This window comes from Cyprinus carpio, chromosome A1 (genome assembly GCF_018340385.1).
Source record: "Cyprinus carpio isolate SPL01 chromosome A1, ASM1834038v1, whole genome shotgun sequence".
In the NCBI taxonomy this organism is placed as follows: Eukaryota; Metazoa; Chordata; class Actinopteri; order Cypriniformes; family Cyprinidae; genus Cyprinus; species Cyprinus carpio.
This window is the reverse complement of record NC_056572.1, coordinates 36,110,880-36,133,634: the sequence shown is the minus strand read 5'-3', so window position 1 is coordinate 36,133,634 and position 22,755 is coordinate 36,110,880. Positions and strand designations below refer to the sequence as shown.

General features: G+C 36.8%; 1 protein-coding gene and 2 pseudogenes across 1 annotated transcript in view; 1 reads left to right on the top strand and 2 right to left on the bottom strand.

Annotated features, from left to right (window-relative positions):
* Positions 1-22,755, bottom strand: part of LOC109071913 (B-cell receptor CD22-like) — a 115,364-nt gene that overhangs the window by 54,960 nt on the left and 37,649 nt on the right. The gene's annotated exons all lie outside the window — the stretch shown is intronic.
* LOC109051402 lies at positions 2,139-6,453 on the bottom strand (annotated as a pseudogene).
* On the top strand, positions 10,255-11,196 carry LOC109091555 (annotated as a pseudogene).

The following is a 22,755-nucleotide window of genomic DNA, read 5'->3' as shown; positions in this document are numbered from 1 at the left end:
GATGCTGTTTGTGGGGTTGTTTAATCAGATCTTGAGAGATTTAATGTATTTTATTTCAGTTTATTTTATCTAAGGCTGTGTCTGAAGTCAGTTGTAGTTCTTGTGTTTCTCTTTTCTTCAGTAATTCTGTTTGTTAACAGCAGGTGTTCATCACTAATTCACAATTATCACTCAATTAATCACTTAATTATTTAATTGCAATGTATATCTTCTTTCAGTGAACTCAACTGAATTAAGTTCAGAGTACTCATAACAATTAGTTTTAAAACTTAAATGGTTTAAGGCAATCGGTTTCCTCAAACGGTTTGAGTTAACATAACTTGTCAGGTTTTAGTGAGGCTGTGTCTGAAGTCAGTTGTAGTTCCTTTCTCTCTTTTCTTCGGTAATTCTGTTTGTTAACAGCAGGTGTTCATCACTAATGCTCAATTATCACTCAATTAATCACTTAATTACTTAATTGCAATGTATATCTTCTTTCAGTGAACTCAACTGAATTAAGTTCACAGTACTCATAACTTTTAAGTTTTAAAACTTAAATGGTTTTAAGGCAATCGGTTTCCTCAAACGGTTTGAGTAAACCCAACTTGTCATGTTTTTAAGGATATTTGTTTACACAAAAGGTTTGAGTTATGTTACTTGTCGGGTTTTACAGTGTGTTAGTTTTAAAAACTTAAATGGTTTAAGGCAATCAATTTGCCTCAAACGGTTTGAGTAAACCTAACTTGTCAGGTTTTTAAGGATATCTGTTTACTCAAACGGTTTGAGTTACTGTGACTTGTCAGGTTTTACAGTGTAGTTATTAAGAATAATGAATAAAACAAATCAATTCATGTTCACTGGTGTTTTCATTTATAAAAGGCAGAATATTTTATTTTTCTATAGCAAATGTGTGTCGCTCCCTGCTGGATATCTAGACAGTTATCGTGTCACGTGATTCACTCAAAAGCGCTTCTGAACAGTTGATTGTTTTAGTGACTGACTTACTAATGGACAGAAAAAGATTTTATCATACATTTATTTGATTCACGGAAGATTGAGAAATGAGTTTGACAGCATAAATGCCCCTCTCCTCATGAAATATTCAAATATTGTAGCCAATGACTTTTTTTTTTTTTCATACTAAGTCAGTGGCTACTAGCAACTGTTTGGTTACTAACAAAATCTTCTTTTGTGCTCAACAGAAGAAACTCACATGGCTTGGAGAGGATGAGAATGATGATAAAATTGTATTTTTAGGTGAACTGAAACTGATCACTTAAAGGAAAGTTAAGACAGGTTAGAAAAAGCTGATATGTTGATATATTGACAGACTTCCAATTTGAAAATGCATAGTTAAAATTTTGTTCAGTAGGTCAGGGTATAACATGAGTGATGATGTGAATCTGGAAAATGCTGTACAGCTTTTAAATAGAAAAGCCTAAAATTAAATTACAATGTTGGTCTATAGCTTCTTATTGCTCAAGCAGCACCGCGTTGCGTTAAGTCCATCTGTCTGATTCCCATACAGGGAATAAAAGAACTGACAAAATGTGCTTTGAATGCAGTGCAAGTCATTTCGGATAAAAGTCTCTGCTAAATGCATACATTTCAGTACACATAAAGGACACATGAGGCCACTTAAAATTAAAATGACTTATTTTCATGACAGGCCTGTTATATAATTTGTCAGCTATATGTTACACCAGCTAACTGGAAACATTCCCAGAACATTTTGGCAAATGTCTCTCAAAGTTATGAACAAACATTCATCCAGTAACATAAGAAAATATTCAAAATTATTTGGTCTTTCTCAAAACATTACCACATTTTTTTTTAATTAAAAAAAAATATATACATATATATATATATATATATATATATATATATATATATATATATATATATATATATATACATTATTCATGGAGGGCTTTTAACTTAAATGTCGGACATTTTTGTCACAAGACTTTTTTGAGTGAGAACATTCAAATTAATAATCCCATAATTTTATCAAAATGGAATGTCACTGGACACTTGAAATATTCAGAAAACAATCAGAGATAACATTTTTATAACATATTAGGAACAGTAGCAAAACGTTTTTATAACATTCTTTTGTTAGCTGGGACCAAATCAGTCCACTATAACAAAAGCATCCGACTCATTTAGCTCTTTTAATCAGTTTTTTTCCAACATACAGTCCAGCTGCTCCAACTAAAAACAGACTGCCTCCTGCAAGCAGCAGCGCTGGTGCTAAAACCAACTCGGTTACGCCCAGAACCACGCCTCCGGTCACCATAGCTGCTGCTCCTACTGGTCCAACTCCTAACGCAACTTTATGTAGTGTTCCTTTAACATTCTCTAAATATACATCCTTTTTTATAATTTTCTGAAACTTTTCATTTGTGTAGTAATTCCATCCATTTCCCTCTGCCAGCTTCTCAATCTTCTCCAGCAGTTCAGTGACCTGAGAGCGGTTCTCCATGTCTTCATTGTTGAGTGAGTGATATCTGCTACCAAAACCCTCAGTAAACCCCTGAAGATCTGGACTGTCTTTGTTACACTCTTCTATCGATTCCCCCCTCAGCAAATCCACGTGAGTGAACAGAATGATGGTGTGATGTGCAGCATCTTCTCCAATGTTCTCCTGAATCCATTCATTAAGTTTTTCTCTTCCTCTGTGAACCTCGAGTCCAGTTTGATCACCAGCAGAAACGCATGAGGACCAGGTTTAGACATGATGACAAACTTCTTGATTTCAGTCTTCTTCATCTGTTCATCTGATACATCAGTCAGTCCAGGAGTGTCAATTATCGTCATGCTCTTTCCATCCACATGTGCTTCTTGTTGCTCACAGGTTTCAGTATTAGTCAAATCTCTCCTCTCAGAACTCTCTTGTCCCGTAATGGTTTTTACTGCACTGGTCTTTCCTGATCCAGTTTTACCCAGCAGCACAATCCTAGGTTTCTGAGACCCTGGCAATCAAAGTATTAAATAAAACGGCAATCCAGACATTAAAACAGCACTCTAAAAAATGCTGGGTTAAATATAACCCAGTGCTGGGTTAAAAAGGGACCAACCCAGCGGTTGGGTTGTTTTGACCCAGCGGTTGGGTTATTTTGACCAGAGGTGGGTAGTCCAGGGGTCAGAAAGTAAAAGTCCTGCCATATTTTGCTCCATCCATGAACTCAGCAGCTGATTTCACCAGAGGAGGAACCAAGTCATTCCTTTCAAGTCACAAACAAGTCTCAAGTCAAATCCCAAGTCCTCAAAGAGTTAAAGTTAATGAGATAAATAAGTGATTAATTAAATGATGATTGTGCATTAATGATGAACACATGCTGTTATTGGAAATTACAGAAGATCAGATGTTGATGTTGGTTAAAATGATGCCACCATCATGGAGATCAGTGTTTGATTTAGTTGTGCTCTTGACCCTTGACTTGTTGCGCTAGATCTCTCTCTCTGTAGAAATGCATGTGGTGTTTTACAATGATGAGATATTTGCTGTTTATATGTGATGAAACAAGCCTCATGAAATGGCCTTATTTCATTTAAAATAACTTGCTTCCATTTACATGTTCAGGTTTTGCATTAATAACTATGTGAAACTACAGAACACTGTTGTTCTAAAATATATATAGTGAATTAATAAAAAAGTGTGTGTGCATATAATACACCAAAAAAAAACTACTATACTATTTAGACACAGAGAGACATCAAGAACCAGTATACCAATCTCAACAATGGTGACAATCAACAAAATGCTTCATGATGCAATGAATGCTGGGTAACACCATAGTAAAAACTCCCATCATGCACTGCAGTATGAAAACTTATTGTCACCACTGTTGAGGATAGTATGATAAATGTTCATGGCTAAATTCCTGAGCTGACATAGCTTTTTTTTTTATTCAATATTGACACATTAAGGTGGCATTTGTTTAATAGTTTTTTTTTTTTTTTTGTAGTTCTACAGTACCTGAACAATAAACCAGTAGTATTCTGCTACTTCAAGCTTTTGATTCAGCAATGCACAAATGTTTGCTGTGAAACAATATTGCAATTGCTTAGAAACCAACTACTTTGAGTTATTAAAAGGGTCAAGAGACTAATTAAAGCAAACCTTGACCACAGTTATGGTGGCATCTTGTGTGCTTTTAAAAAAGAAATAAATCAGTATATTTCATCCAAGGCTGTGCCTGGAGTCAGTTGTAGTTCTTGTGTTTCTCTTTTCTTCTGTTTAAGTTGATTGTTAACAGCAGGTGTTCATCACTAATGCACAATCTTCATTTAATTAGTCACTTAATTATCTCATTAACTTTTAACTCTTTGAGGACTTGGAATCTGACTTGAGACTCGTTTGTGATGTGAAAGGAATGGCTTGGTTCTCTTCTGGTTAAAACAGCTTGCTGAGTTCATGGGTGGAATAAACATATGGCAGGACTTTTACTTTCTGACCCCTGGACTTTATACCTCTGCCAACTGCTGGGTCAAAACAACCCAACTGTTGGGTTGGTCCCTTTTTAACCCAGCGTTGGGTTATATTTAACCCAGCATTTTTTAGAGTGAAGTAAACTAAATAGAATTAATTATTTTAGTGCAACATACAAATGAAACAGATATACATTTCCATGCAACCTAATAATCCATGCGCTGTGCACATCACATACAGTATGTTGGTTTGATTGCTTCTATTGTCTTCTATAAGGTGCTTTGGATAAATCGTCTGCTTAATGATTAAATGTAAATGCATATGCACTGACATTGTGATTGGAATACATGTAATGCACATCTAAATGAATCTGAGAGATCTGATCACAAAGTTTAGGGTTTATATGAACAGAATTATATGAAATTGAACTGGATTCTGTTTTGACTGACAACAATCAGGCCATGTTATGACAAGAAATCAGGGATCAGGGCATGTTTTGGTGCAGGACTGATAAAGACAAAATATGCAGAAACTTAACAGATTTTTTTCTTGCTCTGCTGTTTAAATAATTGTGATAATATGCACACTTACAGAACTCTGCTCTATTGCGTATCTTTGTCTGGGCTTCCTGGAACATCTTAGCAGTATAATGCTGTCCTCCATTCTTCTCCACCAACTTCTCAATCTTCTCCAGCAGTTCAGTGACCTGAGAGCGATTCCCCATGTTCTCATTGCTGAATGAGTGAAATCTGCCGCCACACTCATTAACAAGAGCCTGGAGATCGTCCCCTTCTTTGATATACACATCTAATGGTTTTCCCTTCAGCTGATCAGCGTGAGTGAACAGAATGATGGTGTGACGTACAGCATCTTTCCCAAAGTTCTCCTGGATCCATTTGACTGCACTTTTCTCTTCATCTGTGAATCTCCCCACTTTGATCAGCAGCAGAAACACATGAGGACCAGGAAGACACATGTAGACACATGACACTATTTCATCCTTCATCTTCTGTTTTGTCATTGTCGTGTCAAACAGGCCTGGAGTGTCGATGACTGAGATGATCCTCTCATCGGTCTGTAAATCTCGTCTCTCGCAGGTTTTAGTGACTGACACTGGTGAAACATCCTGCTTAAAACAGCTTTGACCCAAAATAGTGTTTCCTGTTGAACTCTTTCCTGATCCAGTTTTGCCCAGCAGCACAATCCTGAGTTCAGATGGAGTTGCTCCTGTGAATCACATTAAACTGCAAACGTGAATGGCATTTAAAAATAATCACGACTGAGATCTGAATTTTTGAATCAAGCCGACACTGGATCATTAAAGTATATACTTGTTGTGTTGTCTTCTGTGGTTTTCTGTGTTCTCCCATGAGCCTCTGATTTGTGATGTAGGTGAGACAGATTCAGGGACGTCTTTTTAATTTGTCTCATTGCAGTAGATGTTCCCATTTCTAAAATCACAGTGAACTTCATTTACAGATCAACATTACTTGGAAATTTATTCTACCATTACAAATATGACTTTATATACACATATACATGTTGGATTTTCATATAAAAAAAAAAAAAAAAATTAATTTAATTTACATTAAATTAATTAAAGAAGAAAAAAAAGATATATATTTATATTTGTATTGATTTAAAATGAGGCAGACTTTCCAGACACTGGATTTAAATGTCAGAAATGAAATTGACTTTCGCAGCCATATGCTTACTTATAAATAACTGATAAGAGAAATGACAGAATGGGTCTTACCTGCCACATAAATGTCATCTTCTTTTGAAATTAGAGGTACTACGAGGAAACAATGTGATATTATTATAGATTTATTATAGATATTATAGAATAAATATACCTATAGATTATTGCTAGGTTATCCAGTGCTGAAAACTGTAGATACTTACCTCTTTCGCTCATTTTGTTTCTGTTTGGTTTCGAAAACTTATCAGAAAGCCGTGAATCATTCAATCTCTTATTTGCTATTATTATTGTTATTATTGTTAAGCATGCAATGTTTGTCACTCAAACTGGAATAAAAACTTTATATCACACACTTGTGTGTGCACGTCACACAGACAGCTCAACCAATCAGAACATGAGACCAAGAACAAAGTTTCAACCGTCATTTCAGTTGTTTATCTATAACAACATTTGGCATTCATTTGCACAGGTTATAGGTAAGCTGATTTGTGTAGCACATAAATGATGGGAAATACAGATAGCAAAAAAAAAACAAAAAAAAAACATGACTGACAGATCTGAAAGCAAAACATGCTCACAAATTATCTGATTGGTGATTTTTAATTTTTTTTATAAAGTTTATCAACATCCAGTAACACTTTATGCAATAAATGACTTGTGACAGGAGACAGATTTGTAATCGATCTTTATATCTGGTGTAAATGCAAAAAATATAAACCGGTCAGTAAAGTTTACCATGCCATTGTTTTCCATTGTTTATAATTTTACAAGTTTACTCTATATTTGAATATTATATATATATATATATATATATAATATATATATATATATATATATATATATATATATATATATATATATTATTCTCTCTTCGGGTGCATGTTTGAGTCTGATCTCTGTCAGGACTCTCATTCCTGTCTGTGCTTTACTGTTCTTACATTACGGGCAAAAACCTCTCAATACATGTAACATTTGTGGTAGTTAAATGTTGACAGAGCATGTAAAACTGGTCCAACTGGGCTGGCAGGTAAACAACTGTAACTTGACACCAAGAGACACGATTCTCTTACAGGAATAGCACTGATTTACAAGAAAATCCTCAACCATCAGAGGTGTATCTGTCTGTCTGTCTGGTTTCAAACAAGTTCAGACATGACTGCGAGTTTCTTTCTTTTCTAGAGCATAATAAACATAATGCTTTATGTCTATTTCTTACTCCTAAAGGAAAGAAAGAGAGAAGAAAGCATTCATACTTTTTTGTCATGCTGTCTCTGGTCCTCTGACACTTGTCAGAAAGCTAAAGAAAGCCATTGACTTGAAGATTGCTGGATGCTGATGCCTCATACATAAAATCGACAAAATATCATTATAGATTCCAGATTAGAATATTGATCTGAACATTTACAATAAATCAAGCAAGAACAACAGAAAAGCAACAAAAGAAGAAAACATTCTATGTTTTACAACAGTAATGTGACTGAATGAAGCAGAGGTGGGACTTTCAAGTCACAAGCAAGTCTTCAAGTCATATCCCAAGTCCTCAAAGGGTTAAAGTTAATGAGATAATTAAGTGACTAATTAAGTGATGATTGTGCATTAGTTATGAACACCTGCTGTTAACAATCAACATCTCTGAAGAAAAGAGAAAGCACAAGAACTACAACTGACTTTAAGCACAGCCTTGGATGAAATCAATTGAAAGGAAAAAAAAAAAAAACTTTTCCACCATAATTGTGGTCAGTATTTGCTTCAGTTGGGCACTTAAGCCTTTTAACAGTTTTGATAAGTTTGCTTCTAAGCAAATACATTACTGTTTCATAGCAAACATTTGTGCAATGCTGAAACAAATCTTGAGCTAGCAGGTGACTTATGCTTTTGATAACTGTTTGATCTTCATTTAAATGTATGTCTTATTCTTTAAGAAAAGAGCGATATCTCATTATGCAAATGCCATCACAATACTTCAATATTAAGAAAAAAAAAACGTGTTTAAGATTAGGCATTTAGCCATGAACATTTATCATATGATCTTCAACAGTGGTGACAAATAATTATTCATACTGCAGTGCATTATGGGAGTTTTTCATGTATTGCAAGATGAAGCATTTTGTTGATTGTCACCATTGTAGAGATTCATATGCTGGTTCTTGATATCTGTGTGTGTCTAAATGCACTGGAGTCCAAATTTTTGTATGTGATACACAGATTTAAAATTCGTTCTCTGTAAATATTAGAGCAGAACTTTCTGTGTGTGTTGTATTTTCACTGGGACAATTATTCTTAACCTAAACTTCTGAAAAAAAAGTATTATTTTGAATATAATCACACCAGCTCGTCATTGTGACTATAGGTTCATTGTATATAACTGAACTCTCTTCTCTACAACACCACATACAGAAAGAGATCTAGCACGAGTCAAGAGCACAACTAAATCAAACACTGATCTCCATGATGGTGGCATCATTTTAACCAATAAAACATTAACATCTGATCCTCTGTAATTCTCAATAATAGCAGGTGATCATCACTAATGCACAATCATCATTTAATTAGTCACTTAATTATCTCATTAACTTTAACTCTTTGAGGACCTGGGATATGACTTGAAGACTTGCTTTTGACTTGAAAGTCCCACCTCTGGAATGAAGTAAAAGCAGAATTGTTTTCCAGTGTTTCAGTGAGTCTCTCATCCATCAGAAGTGAAATGATGGAAACAGAGACCAAACAGAGGAAGAACACGTCAGATGTTTCCTCATGAACGCTAAATGTTTACCTGCTTCTTTCTCTGCATTTCTCTGCATCAAAACAATCAGCGTGAAATGTTTCAAAGTATGTAACCTTGTCACCTCAACATACCTATTCTGCAAAACTGACAAAACAAAGAAAAACGTTCAAAACAAGGACATTGAGCCACAAGCCAAAAGAAATGAGAGCGTCGACCTGGAAATTATGGAACAGTTACACAATAGTGGTCTGAACAACTCAAAAAATCTAATGTGTGAAGATGAGCAGAGCATGATGAAGACTTGCTGCACAAATAATGAAATCCACTGAAAACAATTTAAACAATATTACTTTGGTCACAGCAAAGTGTTTTTGAAGTGTTGCTGTAGCATCTCAATATGAATCTGATGAGTCTGTAGCACTTAAAACAAACCATCTATCAAGTGAATCACAATTACAATAAAAATGTAGAAAATAAAAATAACACAAAATGTTAAGCCGGGGTTTCAGAAACCTTCTGCATTTGTCTTTATTCATGAACTTTAGGATTTCATCATCTTAGACAACATCCTCAGGTTATCAACAAAAGTAGTGTTTTTGTATAATATTAGAATATATTTTTTAAGGAAATCGTGTTTTTCTGGCAAAAAAATAAAATAAAAATAATAATAATAATAATAATAATAATAATAATAATAATAATAATAATAATAATAATATAATAGTCAGATGTTTTTAATCAATTGTATACATTTTTTTAATGTTCCGCAGTTCGTGTAACTATATAAAGTATGTTAAGTACTATACGAAGTATTCTTCTTCTATTTGTTAAAATGGAAAATGCTCAGCAGGAACAGTTCAGGTGTGATCAGGATAGTGAAAAAAAATGAAAATGACGTGACATACAGCCAAGTATGGTGACTCATACTCAGAATTCGTGCTCTGCATTTAACCCATCCAAAGTGCACACACACACACACTGTGAACACACACACACTCAGCAGTGAACACACACCTGGAGCAGTGGGCAGCCATTTATGCTGCGGTGTCTCAGTTCTTCTCTGTATAGGATGATAATGGGGTTGAGCAAACGGCCAACGCTAACACAAGAAGATAAGCTCTATAGTTACAATTAAAACTTAGTGTCTGTACACTGCTGTAATGTGACATTTCACATGGATAATGCATGTTATTTTTTTTACAGGTATATTGTTTTCTCTTAGGGCAAGCAGGAAAAATAATGCATAATTTTTAATTCTTTCCTTTGTTCACAGCATTGTCACGATAATCTGTGTTTCTTTGGCAGATTATAAAAAAAAAATGAAAATGAAAGTAGAATTTATAACACAGCTTTGAGTGCATAATGGTTACTGATTTACCCAACATATTTTATATAAAGACTACAAAGCCTGTGCATACACTCTGAACACTCTTTGACCCTTCTGAGCTTGAGGTGTGGTTGTTTTTTTAAATGGAGCAGCAGGATATGTGTTGACGTAAACTGATCGACTCGACACTTCTTTTCACTGTTGTTGAACTGTGAGGGTGGATTATCTCAGGTCAGAGCAGCTTTTATTGATTCATTCACAGCTAAAGCTATAGGTGAACACAGATGGAGACAATAAAGTGTGTGATCGTCGGGGACGCGGCTGCAGATAAAACACAACTTCTGTTTTCAGAGAGAATACGTCCCCAATGTATTTGATAATCCTGTGGTCACTGTGATGATTGGTGAGAATCCAGTGAGTCTGGGACTGTTTGATACAGCATCAAACGAGGATTACGACAGACTTCGACCTCTTTCTTACCCTCAAACAGATGTCTTCTTGATCTGTTTCTCTCTCGTGGATTCAGGCTCATTAGAAAATGTAAGTGTAAAGTGGTATCCAGAGGTCAGGCATCATTGCCCTGATGCTCTGATCATTCTAGTCGGGACTAAACTTGATCTGAGAGATGACATGGACACCATTGAAAAGCTTAAAAAGAAGAAACAAACCCCCATCACCTATCGTCAAGGCCTGGCTGTGGCTGAAAGAATAGGAGCTGTGAAGTACCTGGAGTGCTCGGCATTAACACAGAAGGGCCTTAAGACAGTGTTTGATGAAGCTGTCCTGGCGGTCCTGGATCTGCCCCCCGTGAACAAAAGAGAGAGAAAGTGTTTAATCACTTAAAATGACTGCACACATGGCACCATCTGCAATCTGAGCTCACCTGAGAGGAGAAAACAATGGAAGCTGTGATGATGGGAAGTGTACAGAATTAGTTTGGATACATTTGTTTGATCAAGTATATAATCATTTGTTCAATTTTATATTGTTCGATATATTGGTTTAAATACATTGGTTTGATGAAGTTTGATTGAGTATAACTGGTTTGTTCATACAGTATATTCAGTGATTTGTTTAGAATTTCGCAGCGTTCTTTAACCCTCCTGCTGGTGTTGTATGACATAACCTACAAACAGACAATAGAAATGGATTAAAACACCAGGTGTAAACAAGAATGATTCTCTCCCATGCAAGTGTGATCCGACTGACCAGAATGCATCATAAAACCATGTGTAAACAGGCCTCTACAGAAGTTAGACCCGATTAGGTTTACATCACACTCCAATATTCTACAGCATTAAAATAGTGATGGGAGAAATAGAGCTTTGTTGAAACTCTGAATGAATTGAACCAACTGCTTCACAAAATTATTCATGTTTTTATCAATGTGTAATCTATTAAATATAATCTTTAGGAAAATTTAATAAAAATATGGTTGGGCACATTCAAAACAATATCAGTGACTCACTTCAATGCTTAGCAACAAATATTTCCAGCTTGCCGCTACTGGAAATTTTTTTCCCCTCTAATGGAAAAGGTGCACACGCAGAAAGAGAGAGACAAAAGTTATTCCTATCATTATGGGGTCTCTATAGGTATTTTCTATCCCCTTACCCTAACCCTTTCCCTCAAACAAAACTTTCTGCATTTTTAGATTTTCAAAACACTTCATTCTGTATGATTTATAAGCTTGTTTCCTCATGGGGACCAAAAAATATCACTACAAGGACACAATTTACTGGTACTACTATCTTTGTGAGGACATTTGGTCCTCATAACTTAGGGAACAGCAGTCAGGCACACACACACAAATGCTTTTAAATATTCTTTAATACTGCTGGGATGTCATAATGACACATCTACCTGATCATTGAATTAATTTATTATTATTATTATTATTATTTATATATTGTATATATTATTTCCTCTCACTTTCTTCCTCAAACAGAGTAGTCTATGGCACAAAACTGTATATGCTATTTTTTTTTTTTTTTAATCCCATTGTTTTAAAGCAAACAGTATATGTATGAGAAATGATAAATCTGTTTTCTTTAGGACTGATGACTCCCTGGATGATGATACCGCAGACTGTACACCACCATATATGATTGTGGATCAAAATCATTTGTATATTTATTATATACTGCAATGAAAGACATGCATCCTAGATTATGTACGTATAATGTACATAGTGTATAATTGTGACCTTTCCATTTGTCTGACCTGGTCCCACCCTTCACCAAGACAAACAATCTGAACGTGGATGTTATTGGAATGTATTTGCAGTTACCTGCACACAGAGCAGCAGAAGAGCGACAGAAAATAGTTAGTCATGTTAGAGCTCCACCTACAGCATTTCAGTTACAGATCGTTCAAGCTCAGTATAACAGTAAACATGACATGTTGTTCTTAACAAAATAAAACATGAAGCTGGAATGTAATAATTCCTCCAGAAAAAATATAATTCAAATTACCAAAATGACATGAATAGAATAAGTAGATTGATTGATAATAGAATTACTACACAGCTTAAATCATCCATTTTTTTACTCTTAAATATATATGAAATTAATTTAAATAAATTTTTAGTTAACCCATGAATTAAGTGTTACAAAACCTAGCTCACACAAATCATTTACTAAATACAGAAAATGTACAATATGAACAAAGTGAATTCTTAAACTCTACATGACAAAAATTATTACCGGCACACAGAGCAGCAGAAAAGAGACAGAAAAATAGTTAGTCATGTAGTCATGAGCTCCACATATTCAAAACAGATTTTACATTAGAAAGCACATGGAAACAAATCATGCATATGGAAAGATCATGCAAAAAAAAAAAGAAAAAAAAAAAAAAAAAAAAAAAAAAAAAAAAAAAAAAAAATTGTACATTGTGAGATTTTTATTTTTGTTGCCTGTCTGTCGAAACACTTGTGAATCACACCGAAGCTTAATTTAGCCATTGTCACGTGACATGGGTGTTTTGAATCACACTTTGGAGCAGTGTTTCGAAACATCTATGCTTCGGGATCTTGACACTGCGTCGAAACATCAGTTTCACGTCAGCCATCCCTACAAACCACTGCTTTGACACAAATGACTCGCAAAGGTTTTGAAAGCTCCCATCACTGTAAGTACTTTATAAAAATAATGGACAAATCAGCATTTGATTTGCTTTATCAGTAGATCAGTGATGTTTGGCGGAAGTGGTGGCCTAGTGGTTAGAGAGGTTGATTCCTAACCCTAAGGTTGTGGGTTCGAGTCTTGGGCCGGCAATACCACGACTGAGGTACCCTTGAGCAAGGCACCGAACCCCCAACTGCTCCCCGGGCGCCGCAGCATAAATGGCTGCCCACTGCTCTGGGTGTGTGTGTGTGTTCACTGCTGTGTGTGTGCACTTTGGATGGGTTAAATGCAGAGCACCAATTCTGAGTATGGGTCACCATACTTGGCTGTATGCCACTTCACTTCACTAAAGTTTAGATACATTAAAATAACACAAAACCCTAAAAATCAGTGATTAGCTTTCAGATGTGCAGTAAATTTGAGATGTGCATTTAAACCTTTCCCGGAGTTTAGTGGCTTAAAATGATCTGATGAGAAGCAAAAAGAGAAGAGACCAGCAGAAGAACAAGTGACCTCCAAACCACAGCCTCAGTTGAAATCAACTGAAATAAAAGAAAACACTAAATCTGTCCAGCTCTCAGCAGAGGAGGACAAACTAAATCAAACACTGATCTCCATGATGGCAGCATCATTTTAACCAATTAAACATCAGCATCTGATCCTCTGTAACTCTCAGTAACAGCAGGTGTTCATCACTAATGCACAATCATCATTTAATTAGTCACTTTATTATCTCATTAACTTTAACTCTTTGAGGACTAGGGATTTGACTTGAGACTTGCTTGTGACTTGAAAGGAATGACTTGATTCCTCCTCTGCTGAAATCAGCTGCTGAGTTCATGGGTGGAAGAAACATATGGTAGGACTTTTACTTTCTGACCCCTGGACTTTACCAAGTACACCCGGCTGCAGCCTGCAGATCGAGGCGGGGCTGCATCTGGGGCGGGGCTGCAAGTGTCGCCCCGCCCCATACCTACTCTGATTGGTTCAATCGTCTTTCATAGACATACATGATAGGAAATGTGTGCGTAGTTGGTGTAGAATCGAGTATGTTTAAAAAGCTAAAAAACGCTGTGCAGTTTTACAAAGCCTTCATAATAATGTATAGTTGTTTATTAACTTGACTCACTATGTCTGATTTATTGAATCACGAGATGTTAGCTGCTGCAAGTTTAATCTTCTGGACCAGTCGAATTCACGAATGAATCACTGGGACATTCTAAAGCGCTTAACGTGAAAGTACGTGGCCTAATGCATAAAAATGGTGTTTTAAAAAGACCAAACTCAGTAAACAAATTATTAATAAAGCATTCTATTCACAGACAAGCAAATATGAGCCCAGAATACAATCACAACGTGTTTAATTACGCGTTAAGCATTAATAATGTGTTTACTAACAATAATTGTCTAGTCATGCTATATAAATTAAAACAGTACTCTGAAGTATACATACTCTGAAGATATGAAATAATCAAATTTACAAAAATTATTTAATTCATAATTCATTCTTCTATCTGAAGACCTGATCCTCCCACTGTGGATAATAAACCCAATTCATTTATTAAATGTAGTTGGTTGTTCGTCTGTTAGCCTAAAGATCAGCTTAATTTAGGTAAACAATCATTTCAGGGACATGGCGAGTTACAGGTTAATGTTTTATTTTTTCTTCTGTGCATTATTATGAAGGCTTTGTAAAACTGCACAGTGTTTTTAGCTTTTTTAACAACATACTCCATCCTACACCAACTGCGCACACATTTACTATCATGTATGTCTATGAAAGACGATCGGACCAATCAGAGTAGGTAAGGGGCGGGGCGACACGTGCAGCCCAGCCCCAGGTGCAGCCCCGCCTCGATCTGCAGGCTGCAGCCAGGTGTACTTGCCTCTGTCTGTAATATATCTGCTTGTTTTACACTCTTTGACCACTAGGTGCTATTGTGAGCAAATTAATCCTCCAGAAGTTAACTCTTTTGTGAACCTCTTGGCTGAAATAAACTTAAAGCTTCATGGGGCTTCATCTTGTCATCACTACTGTGTAGTGTGAGAGTCCTTGTAGTGAGTGGGTGACCTCTGATGGTGAGTGAACGGAAGTTCGTAGACCGGATTCGTGACAGCTCATTTATTTACACATGGGCATTAAAACAATCATAAAGTCAAAACTCTATTGGCATAATTTTCAGGCATTTATTTGCAAAATATATGGTAGGCTTGCAAATGCTAGCATAATTATACAAAACGTTAACTAGGTAAAGCGATACACAAATTGAAAGGGAAAATAAGCATATTGTCAGGTTTGGATGTAATATAGGAGTGGAGTATTTTGACCAATCTCCTGCTGGGCCCATTACTTTATGGAACAGAGCCTGCAAAGCAAATGTGAATGTTGACCTTGGTGATCTCATCATTAAAGGACTGCAAGTGGAAGAAAGCCGAAAAGCCAAAAAGCAAGCGAAAGTTGAGAAGCGTCGCCGAACAACGAAGAAATCTGGAATACCAGCAGGACATGCATTTCAAGCTGAGAACGGTGATAAAGTTAGTGCGCAAGCAGAATCATGGCAAACACTAAGTACCAACTCTACCATTTTCATGGGAGTTGCCCCTGGGACATTTAGATGGCTGTCCATGACATTATCCCTTACGGCCAAAGGCCTAAGCTACATACCCAGTTATTTGTTAGGGCCTCGACCCGGGGTAGAGATAAAGGCTTGGAATCAGGATTTATTCCTTTAAAGGGATACGGCTAAGAACCCAGTATTTATACAAGGTCTTGCCTGTCACACAGGGGCTACTGCTTGCTCTCACATAAGCTTGCTGAGGTCGCTGTCTAAACAGATCTCCAGCAGCAACACCCTTTTTATATAGGTATCCGAGGATACATGAATGGAGTGAAACGGGGCTTTTACTAACTCAAGAAAGGGCACGAAGCAACCGCGCGAAGCCCTCACTATATAGGATTTTAGAAAGAACGCAGAGCACTAGCATGCGAACTTACCACAGTGTGGATTTTAGAAAGTGCACAAAGACTTCTCGTGCACACTTACCATAACATGAATTTTCAAATACTGTTCTAAGGAGGGGCTCTCGTGGCACTCTGATCGAGCAGCTCATAGATGGAATGGTGCATCTTAAACAATATGTTTGAGAGTCATCAACTCAATCTGTGAAAATAATGCTGGAGCGCTCTGGGGAAAAAACAGAGAACTCAGTCTCATATGAGAGGAGAACTCCAGATTCAGAGTAGCGCACTCATAGGCGACTCTTCCTGGAAAAGGGGAGCGCTGCTAAACTACCATGAGAATCGCCCATATAGCCCCTCACGTTGAGGGAAGCGGGAACAAAAAGGGAACGAAGCTAAGCGTGTAACCCTTATTGTACAGGATTTCAGAAAAGTCTTGCATGCACACTTACCACTTATGTGGATTTTAGAAAGTGCACAGAGCTTAGCGTGTATACTTAAAGGTTCCTAAGCATCATAGAGAGGCTGAACCAGATGGGAGAGGAAAGCTCAAATTTCGCAAACCTCTGGCGAAGGGGAACATCAACTGAGGCAGTATATACAGGAAGGCTTCCGTAACCACAACCTCCACTTCCCGCTGGATGCGACAGCACAACTAAGCGGCCAGGAGGCCCCTCAGGGTGACCTGGCTGGACATCCATGAAATTCCCTGCAGTGCTGTGCCAGGTCTGATGATCAGCGAGGCTCCTGATGAAGTTTGTTGTAGTGATGTGACAGCCAGCAATTTAATACACATAAACATATACAGAAAGGGTTACATAGTCACCCACCCTCCTGCACTGGAGCCCTGCTCAAGGGGCGCCTCCTTTTAGTCTGGATCATCAGTAAGGTGGTTGCTATGAACATAGAACCAGCCAAAAACATCATAGGTCCAGCCTAGGAGAATGTTATTCGAGAATTTTCCACTTAACCTTGATCAGGTGGAGAGCTGGTGGTTACAGGGGAATTAGGCAGGGGAGGATAAAAGCAGAAGTTAAAAACCACCCAAAGGGAATGAGTAGCTATCTAGGTATTGCTCCGATTCGGATGAGAACGCTGTCTCGTCTGAATCACATCCTTCAGGTCCTGCTTATCTCCTCGTGACCCACGATTCCTCTTACCCCTTGCCCGCAGGATCCTCAGATCGAGATGGGCCAGGACCCCTATGTTGTTCAGGCTCGGACCTGGACCTTCGTGGAATTAAGGATTTAAAGGCAGCTGAGCGCGCCCTGAACTTGCCTCCCTGAACTTCTTGACCAACGTCTCGACGGAGGTACCGAAAAGTTTGGAAGGCGAGACCGGAGCTTCGAGAAGAAAGCCCCTTTCTTTCCTCCTGATGTCTGCCAGATTCACCCACAGATGTCTCTCCGTTACCACCATGGCCGCCATTGACCTCCCCATGGCGGAGGCAGCCTGCTTGGTAGCACGGAGAGAGAGGTCTGTGGTGTGGTGCAGCTCAGCTACCTGGTCAGCTGAAAGGCCCTCGCTTTTATCCAGGTCCTTCAGCAGATCAGCCTGATAAGCCTGAAGCACTGCCATTGTGTGCATTGAAGCCACAGCCTGACCTGCTTCTGCATATGCTCTGCCATTTAAGCGGGATGTATCCTGTAGGGGCTTAGATGGCAAACAGGGAGATTTAAGAGAGAATGTTTCCCCCACAGAGAGATAGCTAACCAGCGTCTCTTCTACAGGGGGCATCCTCTCACATCCCCTCGATGTTGGCATAACTCGTATGCTGAAACCGATGGATGCGAGAAGAAAATGGCCACTTCCATTCTTTTTCGACTTCTGTTTGTAAATCAAGCAAGAATGGAAGGCTCACCTGGGCTGGAGGGCTATGGTCAGACAAATAACGCTCGCCGAGGCGACCTCGCAGCATCACTTTGCTGGAACGCTTCCATGGCAAGTCCAACTTTGCCATGGTGCCATGGTCACAGGGTGAGCACCCCCTGCTGGCCTCACTAACACCTCTTCCAACAGCAACCTAGTTTTCCCAGGAGGTCTCCCATCCAGGTACTGACCAGGCTCAGCCCTGCTTAGCTTCAATGGGCAACCAGTCTTGGGCTGCAGGGTGATATGGCTGTGGCCATAGTGACTCCTAGAGGACGCAGTACGAAGTTCCCTTGAAAGGGAACTGATGTATATTACAGCCATATAAGAGCATTATATACAGACTGAACCATGTGCAATACAATAAATATAATACACTGGAAGGTAAAGATGCAATTTAACAATAAAAGGTACATCGTTTAAACAATATACAATAAAAGTACCAAATATATATATACTATACTATGTACTATAAGTGTGTCCCATCAGGAAATGAAAAGTTCTACACACACATGTGGACTTTATGCTCAATTGAACACTTGGACCAAATACAGGAAATACGTCAAACAAGTAGTCAAGTGGTCAAGTACAAAGACTGCAATTGAGAGTATTTGGACAAGGGGAACCACTGTTCTAGTGATTCTGAAGATCTTGATTAGCTGCTTCAGGTGTGTTTAATTAGGGTTGGACCTAACTCTGATCTCCAGGAACAGGTTTGGACACCCTGTTCCAAAAAAAAATAAAAATAAAAATAAAAATAAAATACTGTGCAAAATACAGTGGTTTGCTAGTTTTGATTTTCATTCATTTTATAAGGCTTTCTTATGTGCTTTGATAAATGTTTATGTTTTATACACAACTTTTAAAATAAATGTTATCATAACAAACACACTCATCAAATCAATAAAACTTTCAGTATTGTTAAAATCAGTTTTGTTTTTGTTTTTTTTTAAATATCCAATACAATTAACTGAATAGTTTAAGAAAGAAAGACTAAAAGGTTGCGGTATGTTATAAATGTTGTTAATTACCTTGACCCACAATCAGAAAGTCCCATACAAAAGCATCATTGATGGTGGATTACGGTCTGGAAAAGTCATCATCATTGAAGGAGTCATCAATCCTGATGGGTTTGACAACAACAATAACACACCTTCTGTTTGAAATAATCTCTTTGAATCATGACCACTTCCATCTGATCAGAAAAACTCTAAAGATGTAATTTCCTCGCCCTTTTCCAGAATGGAGATTTTTCTACGACACAAAACTGGAATTGGATTTTACTACAGTCCTCATTTTGATGAGAATGTGGTTGTGTGCAACAGTTATGAGGATGGGACATGGGGCGAAGAGGAAATTTATGAGCTCATCCCAATTGAAATAGGACAACCGCTGCATCCTACATCAGCTGCAATGATAATAATAATACTTAATTAATTAATAATTAATAAACACAGGCTGTTCTGCATTGATGTGTCCAACCTATCTGTGTTAATAATTTTAGTAAAATATGCCTACAAACACAGTTTCTTAGATTATAAGCAAAATAGCGCAAGTGAGAAACAACAGAGATGTGACACATTTAAAAAAAAAAAATGTCCAGAAAATGTATTCTGGATCTAATCGATCAAATTTACAAGTCAATTAGTGTAGACTGCTATATTATACACACAATATTATCATATTATTGCCAGTATATTATGTTGTTGTTTTTTCCTGATTATAATGTTGTATATATATATATATATATATATATATATATATATATATATATATATATATATATATGTGTGTGTGTGTGTGTGTGTGTGTGTGTGTGTGTGTGTGTACAAAGTGGTTAATATTAACTGAGACAATGTGCACAAGTGTAGATTCATATTGACCATATTTTATGTAAAGTTAACTTTCTCACAAATAAATGCTGAATGAAGTTGTTTTACACCAGATTGTAGTTTGGTCAGTGTTAAAATAAGATCAAGAACTAGTTGATTTTATTTTATTATTATTTTTTTTTTAAGTAATTGTACTGTTACCAAATAAGATAATTTTTAAAGATTTATTAACTGTTGACACAGTAATGTAGAAGAAAGGTATAGTCATAAATGTGTGTACACTATATGATTTATTTGCTCATCGTATTACTTTATTACTAGCCCGATCATTGTCTACTGACATAATGTGTGTAGGTCTTGACTTGTGTTTCCTCAAAGTTGACCTAATTTGTTTTGGATTTTAGTTTCAGATTGATTCTAGCTCCGTGTTTAATCTGACTGCAATTTCAAGTGATCATTACATTTAGATCTAAATAAGAACTAACAGAAAACACTGATCATGAATTAATTTAGATATTTGATTATTTTGGACATCCCAGAGATCATGGATCCCATAATCACAAATTCACAGTCTAATCTTAATCAAAGGTTGCAAGGTTAACTTAAACCTTTCAGCTGGTCGCCTTCTGTTTGCTTGCAACAAAAAGTGTAGTTAATGTCACTTCAATACAACTTGCTAAGTCAGTGATAGACAGAAATCAAAAGATCTCTGATGAAGTGCCTGGTGTTGTATTTATAATTTACAATGGATTTTGATGTATTTACCCCTGTTTTTTTCTTGATTGAAAATTTTTCTAGACTATACTGAGCCGTTCCTCTGGGAGACAGCTACATAAGCTACAGTATTTTATAAAGGAACTGGAAATGGAAATTTGTGCTCTCTAGCATGCTACAGGAATTAAATTGTATTTAAAATTCCATACAATTTAATCAAAATATATTTATTAAATTTTTTCTATTCCTTATTTTTTAATCAGCAATAATAAAGTATTTTAGGGTGACCAAATGTGCCATTTTCCCAGGACACATCCTGGCCAGGATTTCTATATTGCCTAAAATATCCAGGTTTTGGCTTTGTTCGCGCTGCACAGACCAGTTGTTTTATGATTAAGTACAGTGAGAGCTCTAGAGAGCAGACAGCTTCTTGTGCTTTTGAATGGCTCTCACGGTACTTTGATGTCATACACCGATCGGTCTGCTCAGTGCTGCTTCAAGTCCAACACTAATATTTACACGTATTTGCATCGCTTTGACCGTTTCTCTGTAGATCCCACCTTCTCACGCACCACGAATGGTCAATTACATACAATGTCTGCATGTTACTGGTCAAACAATCATTAACTTCATTAAGTATGAAAACAGGAAACCAAAGCCAAAACCTGGATATTTTAGGCAATATAGAAACCCTGGCCAGGACGTGTCCTGGGAAAATGACACGTTTGGTCACCCTAAAGTATTTATTCTTATTTACTTCAAAAATAACAACATGAAAATTAAGAATAAAAATGAAACAATATAGCAAAAACTTGTTAAACTGGTCTGAGACTAAAATAAATTCCTTTATTACCATACATGAAACCAAACATAGATTATAGAGTTAAGAACAGCCTAGATTTAGAAAGAACATCCTTCAGAAGCAGCAGGGTGTATGTATTTGCTAATGCTTATACAGTAGGGTGGGACTTCTACAAATACTAACCAGCTTTTGCATGAAAAGCCTGTGCTTTTGACTTCCATTGAGGACTTTCACAAACATGCCAAAAATGTATTTATTTATTTGTCTTATATTTTAGATCTTTTTCAGTTTAAATCACATCATTGACCACATAGTTTCACATTGTAAAATACCTACAATCAAATGACAAAATGAACTGAAGGAGAAGCAAAAGTTCAGTAATTATTTCATTTCACTTTTATACTGTATGACTTCATGTAAAAGCTACATGAGCAGCAGCACCAACAATAATAATGCTAATATTTTACGTGTATCAAACAGATCACAGTGACTGGAAAAGAAAGAAAAAAAAAATTTCTTACAAATAAATTTTAGTACTAATATATTTTTCCACTTAATCATAAGAGACAGAATTAAGTAAGTCCACTGGCAGACAAGACTATCTATCTATTCATCTGTCTATCCGTCTGTCTTTTCGTTTACAGTGTCACGTGAATATTGTGCTGTTGGGTCTGACTGGAGCATGAAAGAGTGCTTCAGGAAACACCATCATAGGTGGAGACAGAAAAACATTTGAGGAAGGCTACTCTTTTGAAATTTAAAACCAAAATTTGCACACCAGCACATACAGAAGTGAACAGACGAAGAATCACTGTGATCGACTCTCTGATACAAGAGTGAAGATTACAGATGTTCAGACTAAAATAGAGCAGATATTTGATTGTGCACATGATGGTGTTGATGTGTTTCTACTGGTGATCAGACTGGGTGATTACAACGATGAAATGGATCCATGATAATCCAGGAGCAAAGATCTTTAAACACACAATAGTGCTCTTTACTCATGAAGATGAGTTACAGGAGCCAGTAGAAGATTTTCTGGGAGAATGTCAAACTCTGCGGTCACTAGTTGATCAGTGTTCAGGAGGATTTCATGTTTTTTTAATAACAAAGAAGAAGATCAATCTCAAGTCACTGGGACTTCTGGACAAGATAAACAGACTGAGGATGAAGAATGTGTGCAGGAGATACAATGAGCAGGACTATAAGGAGACTCAGGATAAAATCCTACTCAAAATATGTTACTGTAGTAAAAATAGGAGGAGTAGGTATATTACTTTTTT